We start from the raw sequence: 19,752 nt of genomic DNA on the forward strand, positions 1-19,752 counted from the left end.
GTCTTTGGATCCATATATGTTTGAGCAGTTTCAGCAGTTCCTTACTTCACAGTCTCATGCCATGTCAGCCTCTTCTCCTAAAGGTTTGTCTTTGTCTGCTAATTCAGGTAAAACGTCTCCCTTATGGATCTTAGATTCAGGCGCTTCTCATCATATGTCTCCTGATATTGATTTTTTTACGTCTGTTACTTCTGCTCCCTCTTTGTCTGTCATGACCGCCGATGGTACTCCAATGCCATTGGTAGGAATTGGCTCTGTTAGCACATCTCGTGTATCTCTATCAGATGTATATCATATTCCTAGTCTAACATTAAATCTTGCATCTGTTGGTCAATTGTGTGATTCTGGTCTCTCAGTTCTTTTTACTTCTACCAATTGTTGTGTTCAGGACCCGCAATCTCAGAAGGTGATTGGGACAGGCCGTAGGGAAGGGGGACTCTATGTTTTGGATGAGCTCCAAATATCAGATATTGCTGCTTCTAGTGTGGATTTGTCGTCTTTTCGTTTGAGTTGTTCGTCTTCTGATTTTTATGTTTGGCATTCTTGTTTGGGTCATGTTTCTGCGTCTCGTTTAAAGTTTTTGTTGTCTACAGGAGTTTTAGGTCATTTATCCAGTCATGATATTTCTGATTGTCGTGGTTGTAAACTAGCTAAATTTTCAGCCTTGCCTTTTTATAAAAGTATTTCTTTTTCTATTGCGCCATTTGATCTTGTGCATTCTGATGTGTGGGGACCCTCTCCTGTATCCACCAAAGGGGGTTCCAGATATTATGTTTCGTTCATTGATGATTTCACTCGTTATACTTGGGTTTATCTTATGAAACACAGGTCAGATTTTCTTACCATATTCAGTAATTTTAGAGCCCTTGTGAAAACCCAACATTCCTCTGTTATTAAACGTTTTCGGTGTGATTTGGGGGGTGAATACACTTCTAACAATTTTTCTCAGTTACTTGCTTCTGATGGGACTATCCACCAAACCTCGTGTACAGACACTCCTCAACAAAATGGTGTTGCTGAAAGGAAACATCGCCATCTTGTTGAAACAGCTCGTTCGTTTTTGTTGTCAGCCGAGGTTCCAAGTGAATTTTGGGGGAAAGCAGTACTTACAGCTGCTCATGTGATCGATAGAATTCCTATATCTCATAATTCCGGTTTGTCTCCTTTTGAAAAGTTATATAGTCATTCACCTGATTATTCATCATTGCGCGTCTTTGGTTGTACTTGCTTTGTTCTCCGACCACATGTGGAGCGTAATAAATTGTCTCCACGGTCCGCCTTATGTGTCTTTTTGGGTTATGGTGTTGGTCAAAAGGGATATCGTTGTTTTGATCCAGTTAGTCAAAAACTGTATGTCTCGCGTCATGTTGTGGACGATCCTCCTCTGCGTCAGTCTACTCCTACGACCACCCAGTTGTCGGATGAGATTGCGGACGATCCTCCTCTGCGTCAGTCTACTCGTACTCGTAAGTCTACTAAACTCCCTGATTTTGAGTACTCTACTTATTCTACTTCCTTTACTTCTTTTGTTGCCTCTGTTCATCGTCTTTCCGAGCCTTTGTCCTATAGAGAGGCAGTTCGTGATCCTCTTTGGCAGGCTGCTATGGCTGAGGAACTTACTGCTCTACACCAGACTCATACATGGGATTTGGTTTCGCTACCGTCCGGAAAACATACCATTGGTTCTCGTTGGGTCTACAAGATTAAAACCAAATCCGATGGATCTATTGAAAGCTATAAGGCCCGACTTGTTGCTAAAGGCTATTCCCAGGAGTATGGCATGGATTATGAAGAAACTTTTGCCCCTGTTGCAAAAATGACGACTGTTCGCACTCTGATTGCAGTTGCTTCTGTTTGTCAATGGAAAATATCTCAGATGGATGTCAAGAATGCCTTCTTGAATGGCGATCTTCATGAGGAAGTTTATATGACGCCTCCTCCCGGTGTAGCTCATCAACCTGGTAAAGTTTGCAAACTTCGCAAAGCTCTTTATGGTCTCAAACAAGCACCACGTGCCTGGTTTGAGAAGTTTTCTATAGTGATCACTTCGTTTGGCTTTCTTCCTAGTCACCACGATTCGGCATTATTTGTCAAGCGTACAACGGCAGGTCGTATTCTATTATCCTTGTATGTTGATGACTTGATAATTACTGGTGATGATTATAATGGTATTGAGTCTTTGAAGTCTGAGTTGGCACGTTGCTTCGCTATGAAAGATTTGGGCGTGCTACGTTATTTTTTGGGAATTGAGGTTGCCTATTCTCCAAAAGGCTATCTCTTATCTCAATCAAAGTATATCGCTGATTTGTTTGAACGTACTCGACTCACTGACAACAAGATTGTTGATACTCCCCTTGAGACTAATGCTAGATATTCTCCATCGGATGGCACTCCTTTGACAGATTTCAGTCTCTATCGTACCATTGTAGGCAGTTTGGTTTATCTTACTGTGACTCGCCCCGACATTGCGCATGCTGTTCATGTGGTTAGTCAGTTTGTCACTGCTCCTACTACAGTTCATTGGGCTGCCGTTCTTCGTATTCTCAGATACCTTCGGGGCACTCAGTTTCATAGTCTCTTGTTCCCTTCTACGTCTTCGTTAGAGTTGCGTGCCTATTCTGATGCGGATTGGGCTGGTGATCCTACGGATCGCAAATCGACCACTGGATTTTGTATTTTCCTCGGTGACTCGCCTATTTCGTGGAAGAGCAAGAAACAAGATGTCATATCTCGCTCTTCTACAGAAGCAGAGTATCGTGCCATGGCCTCGACTACCTGTGAAATCGTTTGGTTACGCCGGTTGCTTGCTGATATGGGTATTTCTCTTTGTCACCCTACTCCGTTACATTGTGATAATCAGAGTGCCATTCAGATTGCACACAATCCAGTTTTTCATGAGCGAACCAAACATATCGAGATTGATTGTCATGTCACTCGCTACCACCTACAGATCGGCACCATCACATTGCCATTCGTTTCTTCTCATCTGCAAATTGCTGATATGTTTACAAAAGCAATCTCGGCTTCACGCTTCCGTTTCTTGTCTGACAAACTCTCAATGCTTATCGCTGCAGCATCGTGAGTTTGAGGGGGAATATTAGTTATATTATATTAGTAATATTATATTTATTAGTGCCTATGGATATTTTAGTCTATTTACTTTCATTGTAAACCTTACCTATATAAACTCTTTATGTTGTTTCTACGGTTCAATAAGAAACCCTATTCTTCTTCTCTCTATGTTATCATTAGCCAATACACAACTTTATTTCTTCATCTTTGTGGCAACTCAGAGTGCACATACTTGACTACTAATGGGTCGAGATGTTAGGGCCATGAGTCCGAGAATGTGCGTGTCTATTTGCTGGTACTATATCATATCCCTTAGAGATCGGCCTGACCATTTCCCTATAGTCGGCTCTTTCCCTAGCAAAGACAGTATTATCCATTAAGATATGACGTCACTCTTTTATGGTTCACCTAGCCAACCAGATCAAAAGGCGCAACGTCAACAGCTTGAAGCGTAAGAACTTTACATGAGATGACTCATCCCATGAAGTATATTAATATGCTTGTTGAGAGACTTGAACTCGTGATCTTTTATCTCATATCAATTTTTGGACCGAACGCTTAACACTTTACGAAAAGCTATAGCCGGTGGTGACAGTGCAATTAAAATATTTTAAACTGCACTACGTACGGCTTAAGAGTCATGTTTCAATTGTTCTAACTATCAGAGACAAATATTGCACTCAACAGATGAGTTTTCAATTATCATTTTAACATTAAACCGAATTCCAATTAAAACTATATTTTTATTGATGCCATTAATATTTTATTTTTTCATTTATTATGATATTTTATTATTTCATTTACTGTAAATATATGTCTTTCTATTTTCCAATGTCCGTTTTTATTTTGTGATGCTATATTTTGTGTGTTAGGCTCTATTGTTTCATTGTTATGTTATTTTCGTTTTTGTCGTTGTATATGCTATGTGGGATTGGAAGTGGTCTTCATCGTCATGTACGGATTGCACATCTTGTAGTGACCATGATGATGAATTTCAAGGTTTATTTCCTTCGTTTTTTGTTTTTCCCTTCTACAATTTTTAAAGTTGTCAAGAGAACTCGTAAACTATCTATAGTGTTATTTAGATGGAAAATTCATGTACTCATGTTATTATGCTATGTGAGTTATTTTTTGGAATAAAAATTTTATGTTTTAGTGTTGATAAATAATTAAAGCAAAACTGAATTAAGTTAAACTGAACTTCAAATCAAAGAGAGCTTACTCAAACCAAACTAAAGTATCTCTTCTCATTCTATCAGTTTTCATGATTTAGTTTCAAGGACATTGGTTTACCTCTAGAAAATCTAAACTGGTGTTTGGATAAGTTTTTACATACAAAACTGACCGCAACAATGTATAATTGTCAGATAATGTTGTCATGGACAAAAGACAAGCCAACATACACCTTTTTTTGAATGGATCTTTTTTGAAACTCGAGACTATTGGATTTAGATACTATAAATAGAGAAGAACTTCAGTTTAGTAAAAAAAAACGACGCTCCTTTTTTTACAGAGATTCAAGCTTTCAAGTATCTGAGCTAAACCCAATCACTCTAGTAAATTGTATCTAATCATTGAGGATCATTAAGTTCTAGGAATTAACAGTATCTTAATTCACTGTATTTGATAACAATATGTATATTTTTATTCATTCAGTTGAAGTGTATTAGGAGATTTAGTTTGACAGTGTGTAATTCCAAACTTAAATGGGATCTTGCAAATTACTTGTACTTTCCAAAGTCTTATAGTATTAGTCTTCCAAAAGGAAGAATGGATGACGTAGGAACTTGAGTTCTTCGAACATCTAGAAATAAACCTGCGTACTTTCCACTTTCAGTTTACCTAACCAAGCCCTTATTTGAATTGTTCTAATCTGTCAGTTTGGCTTCTTTGCGCACTTATTTGTTAGTCAACTGACATTGACCAACAAGAATATATAATTCTTTTGTCAATCCTACTAAATTAATTTAAAGAAGTAAATTGCGTCTAGTGTTTATTCAACCCCTTTTCTAAACACTACCACTGATCTGATCAGTTATCTTTTTGTGTGTGTGCTGATTATGTACTTATTCTATGTGTTATTAGATGATTTGATTTATTCAAACTATGTTATGTCTTTTTAAAATGTTTATAGCCTTTTCTATGTGTTACTGTCTTATGTCCTCTATTTTACTAGTTTTTTTCCTTTTAAAAAAATTTAAATTCAGGAGAAAAAATATATTTCTATAATGGGAAACTTGAAATAAAATAAATTACTTGTTCATTCATTATTCTACCATAAAACTTGATTGTTGGTGCCATGAAGTTGCACGGGTAATGAACGACTCTTGGTAGGCTTTTAGGCGAAAGGAACATGAATGAACCGATCTTATGCCGGAAGGAAAGAGATTCTAAAAATTGTTCATGTATGAGACTATTCAATTGAGAAGTGCTTAAAAAATTTGATAGATACTACTCATATCAAGAAGGTGCATTTTCTTTTCGCTAGCTCATCACATAAGAACTCCAAGGTTAAGCGTGCTTGACTTGTAGTAATTTTGGGATGGGTGATCCTTAGGAAGTTTCCTAGCTTGAATGTGAGTGAGGGCATAAACAACGTGGAAACACTCTTCTTGATATAGTGAGGATAATCGTCGAATTTGGGGCGTTACAGTTGGTACAAGAGCCGATCTCTCCTAGTGCGGTGTGGTTCTGGGACGAACCAAGCGGAATCTGGTAGGTATGTGAGGCACTGGGCTAAAAAAGGCGCGGGTAGGGGGGCGATCGCAAGTTCCATTAGGTTTCAGGGACAATGAGCGGCTCTAACAGGCTTCTAGACAAAGGGTACATGAATGAACTGATCTTGCGCCGGAAGGAGAGGGACTCCAAAAATTTTTCAGGTATGAAACTGTGCAGTTGAGGAGTGCTTAAAAGATTTAATAGGGTACTACTCATATCAAGAAAGTATATCTTCTTTTCGATAGCTTCACACAAGAACTCAAAGGTTAAGCGTGTTTGACTTGTAGCAGTTCTGGGATGGGTGACCTCTAGGAAGTTTCATATGATGCATGTGAGTGAGGACAAAAGTATGCTGGAAAGACTCGTCTTGATACAGTGAGGATATTAGTCGAATCTCGGGTGTTACAGTTGGTATCAGAGCCGACCTATCCTAGTAAGGTGTGGTTCGGGGATGAACCAAGCGAAAGCTGGTGGGCATGTGAGGCCCGGGGCCGAAGAAGACGGGGGTGATCGTCGGTGTCATGAGGTTGCACGAACAATGAGCGGCTTTTGGCAGGCTTCTAGACGAAGGGAACATGAATGAACCGATCTTACGCCGGAAGGAGAGGGATTCCAAAAACTGTTTATATATATATATATATTAGATAATAGAATAATTTCATATGTGTTCAGTGAGCTAGAAAACAAGATTTTTTCGTATAATATTGAACTTCCTCAATATTATTTGTAAAACAAGAAAAAAATAATTGTGTGAAGAAAAAAAAAGAAATATTATTGACAGGTTAAATATCACAAATCCGATGAAATATGAATTATATTAGTTAATATTATTGTTTAAACATGTCAGATGACTTACTTCATTTGATTATTTGTTAATTGTTGTATTTCTTCAACTTTCAAAGATGATGTACATAGAAGAAGTCTATTATAATTAAATCATAGTACATTTAAATGCTTAAATGAAATTATATATGTCAAATGACATATATTGAAAAGACTTTTTGCATGAAAGAAGTTATTGTACAATTTCAAAACAAAACGGTTTTGCTAAGTTGTTGCATAAAACACAAATGACTATATAAGATGAATCATCAATGACCAAACACTTAGCAGTTGATTCCATAGATATAAACTTACAAAAAGTAAATGAAATTGGAAAACCATTTGGTGAGAAGATTGTTGTACTTGGAGGTAACTTCATGCGAGTTTTACCAGTTATTCCAAAAACAACCATTCGTGAAATAACTTATACGAGTTTAATAAAATCATATTTGTACCAATATAAGCGTTATTTTATTTTATCTATAAACTTGATAGTCAAGTCTGAATCAAGATGGTTAGAAAAAACATATTATTAAATTACTTTTTTTCTAGAAAACCATTAACGTATGTGTTCACTTTTAATTTATATTTAATGTTATCATTTGAAAATTGTACTGTAAAATTGTTTCTATAGTTTAGAAAAACAATACAAAAAAAATCATAGCATAAAAGGGAATAACAGTAACAAATGAGCTGTTTAATTATAAAAGTAATTAGATGGGTGCAACTACTTGTTATCTTATTTTTTTATGATGTGGGAACTCGCAGTCGCTACTATTCAGTGCTCATTGGGTAAATTCTCTGATTAATGCGATAGCTTGCGGACTTTGCTAGTCAATTAAATCGTATTAGGCAAGTCATGTGCAACATGCTCGCCCGAAGATGTTTCCAGGGAAAATTGAGCATTCACCTACTCCACCAACTCAAACATCTCTTAGAGGTAACTTCTTGTAATCTTGTTTTAGCTGAAAGACATCATAAAACTAACAAATAATATTATATCATATTTGTGTTATATATTTTTTTTATTGTCATCATGTTCAGTTATTTTTTTGGTAAAATCAATATAACTATAAGAAACTCTGTCGAGATACAGAGAGGTACACTAAAAGAGTGTTCATCTAAAACACTAAATGACATAAAAAAATATTAAACCAACTACGTTGACATAAAAATTTCTCCCATGTTCAACAAGTCATATTTACTAGTATTAAAAAAATGTAAGTTAAGAGATTAAAATTGTGAATTGACTTGTAAAATGACCAAAAACGAAAAATGTGCAAATTATAAGACTAAAAATATTATTCTCCCTTTGTTAACTTATTCAATGTGGAACAGCACGCCTTGATGTGATGTAGCCGATGAGTAATTTTAGAGAGTAAATTTTATATTTTTTTACAAGAAAATACACAACATTTTAAATTGTTTCCTTGAAAGAGATGACTTTTCTTGCTTGATTATTGTGTGTATTCATTGAGAGAACGTCATCACCATTTAATAGCGGGAGTAAATATTCTTTTTTTTTTACCGGGCAATAGAAGTTTCAAAATATATATATTATGATTTTATTATGATTTCAAGTTATATATATATATATAGAGTAGGTCTCATGTGAGACCGTCTCATATATATATATATATATATATATATATATATATATATATATATATATATATATATATATATATTCCACCGCTATATTTACTTGTTACATATATTATTATTATTTTTAAAATATATATATATATATATACACACACACACACACAAAAATTGAAGTAACTGAAAAAATATATTGATTCATGTGGACCATTGATGATATGCAGGATACATGCTATCACATGTGTGCACTTTTTTGGGGTGGGGGTGTGAATTAAGTTGCCTTCACTTTAGGTGTGGTATCCTATTCTTGTGATTTAGCAACTAGCTCTATCTAGTGTGATGGGGACTGATCGAATCCAAGAAATTTAAAATGAAATATTTGAAAAGAAGTTCAGATATTTCCCACAAATTTTAACAATTATTGTCACTTCGGCATAAAATTTAAACTAATGATAAATTTAAAGAATCAATCCAAATAAATTAGAACACTTGCGGTTTGTATATAGCTTCATGAATCTTGTGTTGGTGTTGGATTTTGGAATAAAGTAAAGAATTAAAAATAGAGAAAACTTAGTTCAATTTAGATAATTATATTGATTGGTAGATCAATAAGTAATAAGTCATGCTCAATAATATTATCTCACAAAAATTATAATATAAGCATAACAACAAATAATTAATTGTTTGTACGAAATTTCACAAAATTTTGGTGCAATTGAAGCTTATAAGATTTGCTTGAAGAGTAGGTATCATGCGTCGGGATAGAGCACCAATAAGCCTCATAGAAAATTTTCCAATTCAGTCTAATTCATAAAAGAACATTGTCTTTATATATGCGAAATTCGAATAATGCATAATATGTTCTTATAAAGAAAGTGTGAAATGTGGAAGCTACAAAACTATAAACTTGAAATCAAGGACTTGGACTTCATGACTCTCGATTTCTTCACCAGCACCAAAATTGGACTTATTCGGTTTCTTCCACTTGTTCTTCATTATTATCTGGGGAAGGACGTAAAAGGTGAGAGTTTTGGAAAATACTCAGTAAATGAGAGCCAATTGAATACCAGAATAACAAGTTATACATATACATATCCATAAAAGATCATTTTTCAGAGCAAAAGTTGAAAGTGGAACAGACAGAGTTTAGAACTTATAACGGTCAGATCATATCAAATAGAACAAAATCTTAACAGAACAAATTCTTATCAAATCAGAATCACATCGGAACAGAACCTTATCAGATCTTAAAGAACAAATCATGTAATGATCATGAGCTATCCTTGATCTTTGGCCTTCTATGAGGCATTTTCTTGTAAATAGACTCCAACCGGGAACTTTTCTTGTACCAGGATTTCTCTAAGGCCTTCTCCCATTATCAGACTCCTTTTGAGGTCTTTTACCTAAGGTTTTCTCGATGCACCATTATTCGAATCATATCAAACAGTTGTACCACATCGAAACGAAAAAATATAACGAAGTTGATGTATCAAATCAAAGCAAAATAGATATATTGACCCAAAAACGAAACGGACACATCAAATTGAAACTTATCAAAACAAGACATATCATAGCAACACGAACCGAGGAAATACGTATAGTATTCGATTGAATTTCAAATAATATATAAATTTAAAAAAATACTTAAGCTCACTTATACTTTGTTCAAATGTATGATTCAAACTTAACTGATACTTGAGAAAATTAGGTGATACACTGCCAGCCTTTCAGGCAAACTTGGGCAGAACCTCGACCATGATTTGGGCAACACTTGGTCATGATTTGGGCAACACTCGGACACAACTACAATGGCCAAATGCAGATTCTCTTCTTTGCTTGAAGTGGACAAAGCTAGATAGTGATTTGAGAGAATTTTGATGCAAGGATTTGTAAAAGAGCTTGCATGTATTTATAGGCTACATTGTGGCACTCCAAGATATGGTCTTGGCCGAAAACTTGATGCCCAACTAGTAAAAATTTCATTCACAATCAAGAGTCACCTTGGTTTACTCAAAGGCAATTTCTTGCACAATAAATTTGTCCAATCTTTTAGCTCTTCCCTTGACTATAATTTTGGTTTATTTTGGACATAAGAATGAGATTATTTGAGCTAAAGTTTCAAGTTCATGAGCTAGGAGTTTGCATCCTCGACATACTCGACTTCGATCTTGCGGTTTTGCGACATCCGCAGCTTTACTATGTTGAATCTTGCACACTTTGAAATGTTTCGTTCTTTGAAATTCCGGATCCTCACAGTAGGTGATTGAATCGTTTGGGGGATAATCGTTGACCTATAATAGCTCGTTCTTGAAATATTGAACAGTGAGAAATTAAATCGAGTTTGGTTTTCAAACCAAGCGGAAGAAACTCAAAATAATCCATCGCAAAAATCCATTAAACATTTTGAAAATTATTTAAAATATATGCAAGTTAAATGTATAAAAATATTTTTTGCTGCGATATTTTATCAAACACTTGATATGCAATATTTTAGGTAATTGAATAACACATAAAATGCTTAAAAATGTATCTTAAAAACAATAGCAATAATTAAATTGTATAAATAAATATGCATGAATTTGTTTATGGATATTCGAAGATTAACAACTCCTACTTCTCCCCTTCTTCCACATAAGAAGAAATTAGAAGACTTTGATTTATATAATCATTTGTAAAACTCATTTTAACTTAGAACTTATTTATTACCTAATTGAAATTTCTAGCATACTCGATTGCATGTCACAATCTCACAATCCGAATTATGTTTATGTCTTTTATGACAATATTTCAAACACAATTTTTAATGTCTTGTGTGAAGACTCCTTTATCTAAACTTTGAATATCGACTCTTATGTATATGTGTAAGTGATTTTGTGTGAGAATTTTATGGTGAATGTATATAATAAATGTATCCTCACATTTGAGCTTGCTCTCATTCTAGCTAATTTCTTCTTGTAGGATGCTCAAGTTTCGAATACACTTCCAAAGCTTGTATTTGATCTTCAATATGTTGCATTTATTGCCCCAATAATGATATAGACATTAGATAGAAGAATATGACCGTTTGGAAATGTTTTGTATAGATCCTGACATTGCAACGGGCAAATTCGTGTTTTTTGCCATTTTATGAAATTGAATTGTTATCCGATCGAGCTGATCAACAGTGTTGATTTGATATGGTCTGTTATGATCTTGAGATGTTGGCTTGACCTGAGTTGTTCCAAGTGAGCTGTTGTCGAGGTAGTACAAGTCGATCAGTTGAATTTGCTTTGTTATAGCTCTCGATTCGTCGATTTATGGGCAAAGTGATAAACATGAAAATGTATCTCTTTCTCTTAGCTTTACATGGAATTAAGAATCACTCAATTCCAAGTTTCTATGAGAAAGATATGCTTGACATATTAGACTATTAGCAATATGGAACTTGTTCTTCATTCAGTGTAGAACCAATAATTTCATCGTTATTTATCAGATTCTTATGATATGATTCAGACTTTGACTTGTGAATAGGATTTTTAGATCATTCTTATCTTTGTAACACATTGTATCGTTCCATTTGAATAATTGAGCTGAGATATATGACCAATATACTAGACCTAGTCAGATTGAGTTGGTGGTTGTTTCTGTTTCCGTCATCTCGATTTTGCGACTAATAATTTTCCTAGATAATCTTTCAACCAACCAAGCTGTAATGAGGTATAACTTGTGGAAAATCGAGTTTTCTATTCATTCGTTTTGGCGGCTTATAATTTGCACCATCGAGTTGTGCGATATCATTGAAAGACTTTAGCTCGCCAAATTTTCAGTTTGGTTGATTTTGAGTTTTAGATTCCAACTTTAGATAACAACTTCGCACTTGAGTAAATATATTAGAAACACAATAAAAAATATTTGTTATCATCAAAATCAAGATTTCTTGTGTTTCTCAACCCAACAGTAGGTCTCATATGAGATGGCTTCACAGATCTTTATCTGTGATACGAGTCATCTCGGTTCACATCCACAATAAAAAGTAATGTTTTTTTACATTAAAAATAACATTTTTCATGAGTCGCGTTCGATATCCGTCTCAAAACTTACAAAATTAATCTGCGAAACGGTTTTATACGAGTTTTTATGTTACTAGCACGATGCACGTGCGTTGCACGTAATATCAATTATATTATAAAAATTTGATTTTCTAAAAAATAATTTGAATAATTTTGTTGTTTATTTGGGTTTAATTTCTTATCATATTAGACGATTTATAAGAACTTATATAACTTACTTTCAAAATTGTTTCCAAATTAAAATTCAAGCAGTTGATTTTATGTTATATAATAAATTGTAATAAACATAATATATAAAACAAAATGAGCTGAAACAAATTTTTTAAAATATATATATTCAAACACCATGTATAAAGCATAATAACCTAAAAATCAATCAAATTATGGATTTTATCAATGTATAAATCATAATCTACAAAAACGAAGCATACTAAAGGCAAATATTTATCAATTTAAAATCATTGTGACTAACTCATAAAAACAATATTAAAACAAATGAAATAGTAATATTGATTGTAAAATATAACTTATAATAATTAATTTAACTTCCTAAAGAATTTTTTTACTTTTTATTTTTACAATTCTATATCATGATAATAAATTTTATATATCGATCTTTTGTAAATTAAAATTGATGACTATTAATTTTTTGTTAAATAAGTTTTAATATAATAAATAAATCAACATATGTAAATAAATGCACATTCAAATAAGATTATATGGTAAATATCAAATAAACTCATATCATAATTATTAAATATCGATTTTAAACTATTGGTATGATTTTCATCAATAAAATTTGAAATATAACAAAAGAAATATACTTTCATTAAAAAATGTTATTTTTGTATCTATTGAATTAATTAATTTGATTTTAAAATAATTAAATAAATATATTAAATATCATATGTAAAAAATTCTGATACTTTGACAAATGCTAATCAGTTATCATTATAATTAAATTTATTATAAGGATTATATCATATATATTGTTTTTACTGTAGAAAATAACTTAGAGTCTTTTTAGTTCTTATTAAATCTCTTTTCATGAATTACATATTCAAAATTTTGATTAATGATTGATTTTACAAGCAATACGTGTAATTTTTTAGTTATAAAATTGAATAAAATAATTATGCCTATGACATATATAATCTTTATAGATGGTTTTTTTCCATAATTTTTTTGAAATCGTACTATCTTTTAAAATCAAAATTAAACTCTTTACTTTCCATTCTTTGTTAAAAAACTCATAAAATATGTTAATTATTCAATTATTGCACATATATATAGTTATAAATTTTTTTATATATCTTTTTGTGATACTATAATTTATTACTTAATTAGAAATTGCACTAAAAATATAATTACAAAATATAAAAAATCATTAGAAAAAAATGTAGAGAGAAAATTAAAAAGAGAAAACATTTAAATATAGTATAAAGATGAGTTATTCGATAAAATTAATATATGAGGGAAATTAAAATGTTCTAAATGTCAATTAGTTATTAGTAATGATGAGGCATTTATGTCTTATTTTTATCTTTACATTACAATAATAATAGTTTTTTTGTCCAATTTTGCACGGAGGGTATTGTTATCAATTCAAGTTTGCAAGGAGGGTATTCTTGTCAAAGCACAATCGGAAAACAATGTGTATTATACACACTTTTATAGGTACAAGCAATACATGTAATTTTTTAGTTATAAAATTGAATAAAATAATTATGCCTATAACATATATAATCGTTATAGATGGTTTTTTTTTCATATTTTTTTTGAAATCGTACTATCTTTTAAAATCAAAATTAAACTCTTTACTTTCAATTCTTTGTTAAAAAACTCATAAAATATGTTAATTATTCAATTATTGCACATATATATAGTTATAAATTTTTCATATACCTTTTTGTGATACTATAATTTATTACTTAATTAGAAATTACACTAAAATATAATTACAAAATTTAAAAAAAAATTATTGGAAAAAAATGTAGAGAGAAAATTAAAAAGATAAAATATTTAAATATAGTATAAAGATGAGTTATTCGATAAAATTAATATATGAGGGAAATTAAAATGTTCTAAATGTCAATTAATTATTAGTAATGATGATGCATTTATGTCTTATTTTTATCTTTACCATTCAAGTTTGCAAGGAGGATATTTTTGTCAAAGCACAATCGGAAAACAATACACACTTTTATAGGTATATAGACTAGAAGTGTACACGGCCGTGAAAATTAAAGATTTAACTTTTTTAAAAAATTTGGCAACCCCTGATTAAAATTTACATCTAAAACATCACAAGATCCAACACCAAGTGACAGGGAAATTGTCAGTTGTCCTTTCTTGAAAACGCATCCACGTTTTAGCCATATTTGATCGTGTATGTATGAAGAGATAGCCCCTAGCTGTAGACTTCGTAGGTGCTACTAAAGTCGGCATTTAAGTCACAAAAAGAATCATCATCGGCCTAATAAAATGTCAAGAAACACGATTTCTTGATTTGATTGAGAAAGATTGCGATTGAAGCCAGAGCAACGTGGTAATTTGGAGTGTTGCAAACTTATACATCGATTAATAGAATGGGAGGACTTGACTATTTTCAAAAAACATAACACACATGCATTGTGTTCTTTCACAATAATTTCTTCAACTTTTTTTAATCTGTATATGGATTATGTTTATTTTTTAAAACAAAACACACAATGAATCATTCATGTAGTTAATTACTTGTCGTAACCAATTTAATTCATGTACTATTCCAATGTGCTAGCTTAGCTACATGAATATCATGTAGTCTGATCGCGATTTTTAACATTAGAATTGTGTTTTATGATCAATGGCTTATATTGAAGCCAATATCGTCTTATGTTTGGGATCATAAGTCTTGTTTGAGACCTAATTGTAACAAACCGTTTTTCAAACTAAAATTGAAAGAAAAAATAGAACCTCAACACGTACAATTAAAGAAAATGAACTTGACCATAATTAAAGATCAACCAAGTCATCATTAATAACATGTGTTCGTTGCGAATTATAATGTTAGACAAAATGATGACTAAGTTTACATGCACTTTAAACGGAATAGACAAAACACTAATTACCACTCTCAAGTGGGGTAATCTCTAATTAAGAATTACTATTAAAAAGAAGGAAAAAAAATTGGATTCTTGGGTCAGTTTGGAAAAGTCACTTTTATAAATTTTTCAATCGCAAGTTGTCCGAATCGAATAATTTTCGGACAGGTGGGACTTATTGTGAACCGTAGATTAATAATTGAGAATCATTAGGGGTAACAAATGATTATTTGAGATGAGAATTGATTTAAATATCCATCCAGTCCCTTTTAAAAAAATTGTAGTATTGGGCGACACATTCTTTACCACCCCTATCAGCATTTAAAAAGATTTTTATTATGAGAAATATGAAAAAATTCAATAGAGTGCACATGGGAGTTGGGACTAAATATTGCAAGATTTGATTAAAACATCAATTATATATAATGTTGGGTGTAATAATCGTCCAAAATTCTATCTATAATATATATGTCAGCTTTTTTGTTTAAATATAAACAAAACGAATCTACCCTTAGCAGAGAAGGGAACCTCGCAGAGATCTACCTGGCCTCGTATTTTTCTTCATCTGTTCCGCCCCTATGCTAGAGTAAATAATATGTAAAAAGAAATTGGTAAAAACAATTGAAATGTGATGTTTGAACTGATATATAGTTTAAAATATTTGAGTTTTTTTACCATTAGTTATAGTTTTTGGTAAAGTGGCGAACATTCGACCCTACATATATCTATACTAACTGCTTGATTCGTGTAATGAGTATGATAAATGATGAGATGATCAATTGAAATATAAGAATAAAATACATAATTTATTTAATTATTGTAAAATTTGAACAAAAAACGGGATGCTATAAAGATGTTGAATATCATCGTTTGCACCAAATTAACGGTATTATAGAAGGATGTATATCTTGTATATAAGTGACTTATTGTAATTTGCCATTAATTCAGGTATATAAAAATTAAAACGTAATGTATATATTCCTAAATTATCTCTTTCTTTCAATTCAATATAACCTAATCTATTTAGATTTAATTTCAATAATATTTCAAAGATACTGTTGAAAATTGGGTTTTATAATAAGCAGTACTTAAAATATGATAATTAGCTATTATTACACACACATATATGTATATATTATATGGTTTACGGTACGGTTGTAAGAATTATTTATTAGGTGTCTCGTGTTTTTATGTTGCAGGATGGAGTTTGGCTGCTATGATCTCATATATTTAACTAAGTGATTAACATTTATTTAACTGATTAATGATCCACCTACCAGGATAGTAGGATTATTTAATTTTGTTATGGGGATTCTGTATTATTTGATTATGAAAACACGAGAATTCTTGAAAGACGGTTTCACGGGTCAATTTTGTGAGACATATATTCTATTTGGATCACCCATGAAAAAATATTATTTTTATGCAGAAAAAGGCAAAAACTTGTGTGAGACGGTCTCACGGGTCGTAGTTGTGAGACGGATCTCTTATTTGGATCATCCATGAAAAAGTATAAGTTTTTATGCTAAGAGTATCACTTCTTATTGTGAATATGGGTAGGGTTGACCCGTCTCACAGATTAAGATCCGTGAGACGGTCTCACATGAGACTTACTCGCAGAAAAATATTACTTTTTATTGTAAAAATGTGCATTTATAATCTGTCTTACGAATAAAAATCCGTAATAATATTTCAAAAGAGACCTTATGAGAAATTCCCTCAAACTAAATTAAAATCTCGGCACGTTTTTTTTTCGAAATGAAAAATCTCGGCACGTTAGAACTTTTTGTGTTATTACTAAAAAATATAATCAATTAATTAAATAAGAAAATTTACCATTATTACAATTAACTATCATTACGAGCTTTTCACATCCACGTCTCATTATTAAATGTATTCGGCGGAAAATTCGATATCCAACTCGAATGGAGAAGGTATAGAAGAGACTTTTTAATTGATAAAATAAATAGGTAACCAAGTATGGTGATTTTCGGGTATAGATATGGAGGCAGATCTTACAAAATCTTATACGTACCCGACATGAATACCCGATTAATATATATATACCCGATTAAAAAATATATATTTTATATAATATATGATTTTTTGGCTACGATGTTAATTTTAACATGCTTTTGTTAAATGATATTAGTTGGATTAAATGAAGAAAATTATTATTATATGATTGATGTTATTTTTGTTGAATAATGATGTTAAAATAAATTGTTTATAATATTTTGTTAATTTTTTTCATAATTTTTATATTTTTTTCCTTATTGTTCTTAACAATTTAGTAAAAATCTATAGTTTAACCGAAATAATTCAAATTTAAGAAAATGCAATTATATGTGATAATTGGATAAGGTATGAATATCCAATCTTCAGACAGGTATGAGAATATAGATGAAATTAATTAAATATTCTATGAATATGAATATAACAAATGAGGATAAATCCGAAATGGCTTCCTTCATTTTCTTTTTAGTTTGCTCACCATTCCTTTAGGAAGACTTCAGACTCTCTTGGGAAATAACAATTATGTTGGGAGCATTAATAGTTTATACAGAAGCGTATCTAATTTGGAAATAGGATAGTGTTTGAAGTCTAGAGAGGCAATCATTAGATTACTGGAACCCAGATTTCCTCCCCTTATCTTTCTTGCTTCGATATCTTCTGTTATGATCAAACACGCTTACTATTAAGCCAAAAGTTATAGTTGTTCGCCAAGACACAACTTTATTTCCTTATATTTGTGGTAGCGCAGATTGCACCTACTTTGGTGTTAATGGGTCGGGTTGTTAGGCCCCTGACTCCGGAGAAGTACGTGTTTATCTGCTGGTATTATCTCATATTCTTTACAGATTAGTCTTACTATTTTCCTACCGTTGGTCCTATATCCAACAAAGACAGTATTACCCATTAAGATCTGGTGTCACTCTTTTACGATCCACTTAGCCAACCAGATCAAGCGGCGCAACGTCAGCAAATTGACGCACGAGAAATTCTCAAGAGATCATTCATCTCAGTACTACTATCACTCATACACGCTTAACCCAACATCTTCTCGTTTAACCAACAAAGTTATCCTATAATAAATAGGAATAAACATAACCAACCATCGGAACCGCAAATTATCAGATTGCATTCGATGATTTGGTGGTGTCGAATGCAGCTTCAACATCCATCATTTCCACTCTTGACCAGATGAAAATTCCTATATGCGACGTCGAGGAACAGGAGCTTGGCATTGGTATGGAAGAGCTAAGGTTAATTTTAGCCTTTTAAGTGAAGATTCATTACTCTCACAGCACTTATATATATGCAATGGGATTCATTTTGTTATTGTAGGCTATAAGCATATTGAAGGCCTCTCTTCCTTCAACTCGTGCTTTAACTGACGGTCTCAAACCATTCTTAAAGAAACAGCCAAAGCAGGAGAAGTGAAGCTCGCATTATCCGATCTATATATATATATATGCTACATTTATGTTTAGCTGTCGCGTACCCAAGTTCAAGTTTATTTGACATTTCATTTGTCATTTAGTAAACTTCATAACGTACATTTTCCTGGTGTTCTGTTCATAGGAAAAAAATGCATTTGTGATAATAACCAAGGATTGTGATAATAACGTAAATTTCATTACTTACAAATTCCAAATGAGGATTGAACTGTTTTCCCACACCCTAATAAGCATTATTATCTGTTAAAATTTCAAATAATAACCAAGGATTCTGTTTTCCTCCAAGAGCTTTCACAATCACCTCTAGTATATCATATCTCACTTTAAGATGACTTTAAACTTCTGAGTAACTTGTTAGCATGTAATAGAATAACACAAACATGAGAGAGAGAAAAGTTAATGGGTGGTCGACGATTCGAAGCAAATGTCAGGACAGATGCTTATGTTGTACCTGCTCTAACATGAAAAATATGACGTGTTCCATGATGCCTTAGAGAGTGCCCGGGTCTGGGTCATCTTTGGACTCAGGTGGAGTAAGAAAGACAGGGAGCCCAGAGCTGGTCCCGTTAATCCGATGTACTACTAGGAGAGAGCCAGCTTGAGTAAAGAAAGACTACTTTCATTCTCGGACGTACATCGACCCGGGAAGTCGGTTAGACCGATATATAAAATCGTAATTGTTTTTTATTTAAATTTGATTATATATAATTTAATAGAGATTACTATTATAGGAAGAAAATTAACAGTATTATAGACGATATTAATATACATTCATGTTATGTTATTATTAACACACCATTGTTATGGGGAGTCAAACTATATTTTAAATTTATATTAACATCTCACTAGTGCGATGCACATAGTATTACAATTAGTAAATATGAACATTTAAATAATTATTTAAAATTATTGATATAGTAAATATATTTAGTTATTATATAATTT

Source organism: Primulina eburnea, chromosome 8 (assembly GCF_022965805.1).
Source record: "Primulina eburnea isolate SZY01 chromosome 8, ASM2296580v1, whole genome shotgun sequence".
NCBI lineage: Eukaryota > Viridiplantae > Streptophyta > Magnoliopsida > Lamiales > Gesneriaceae > Primulina > Primulina eburnea.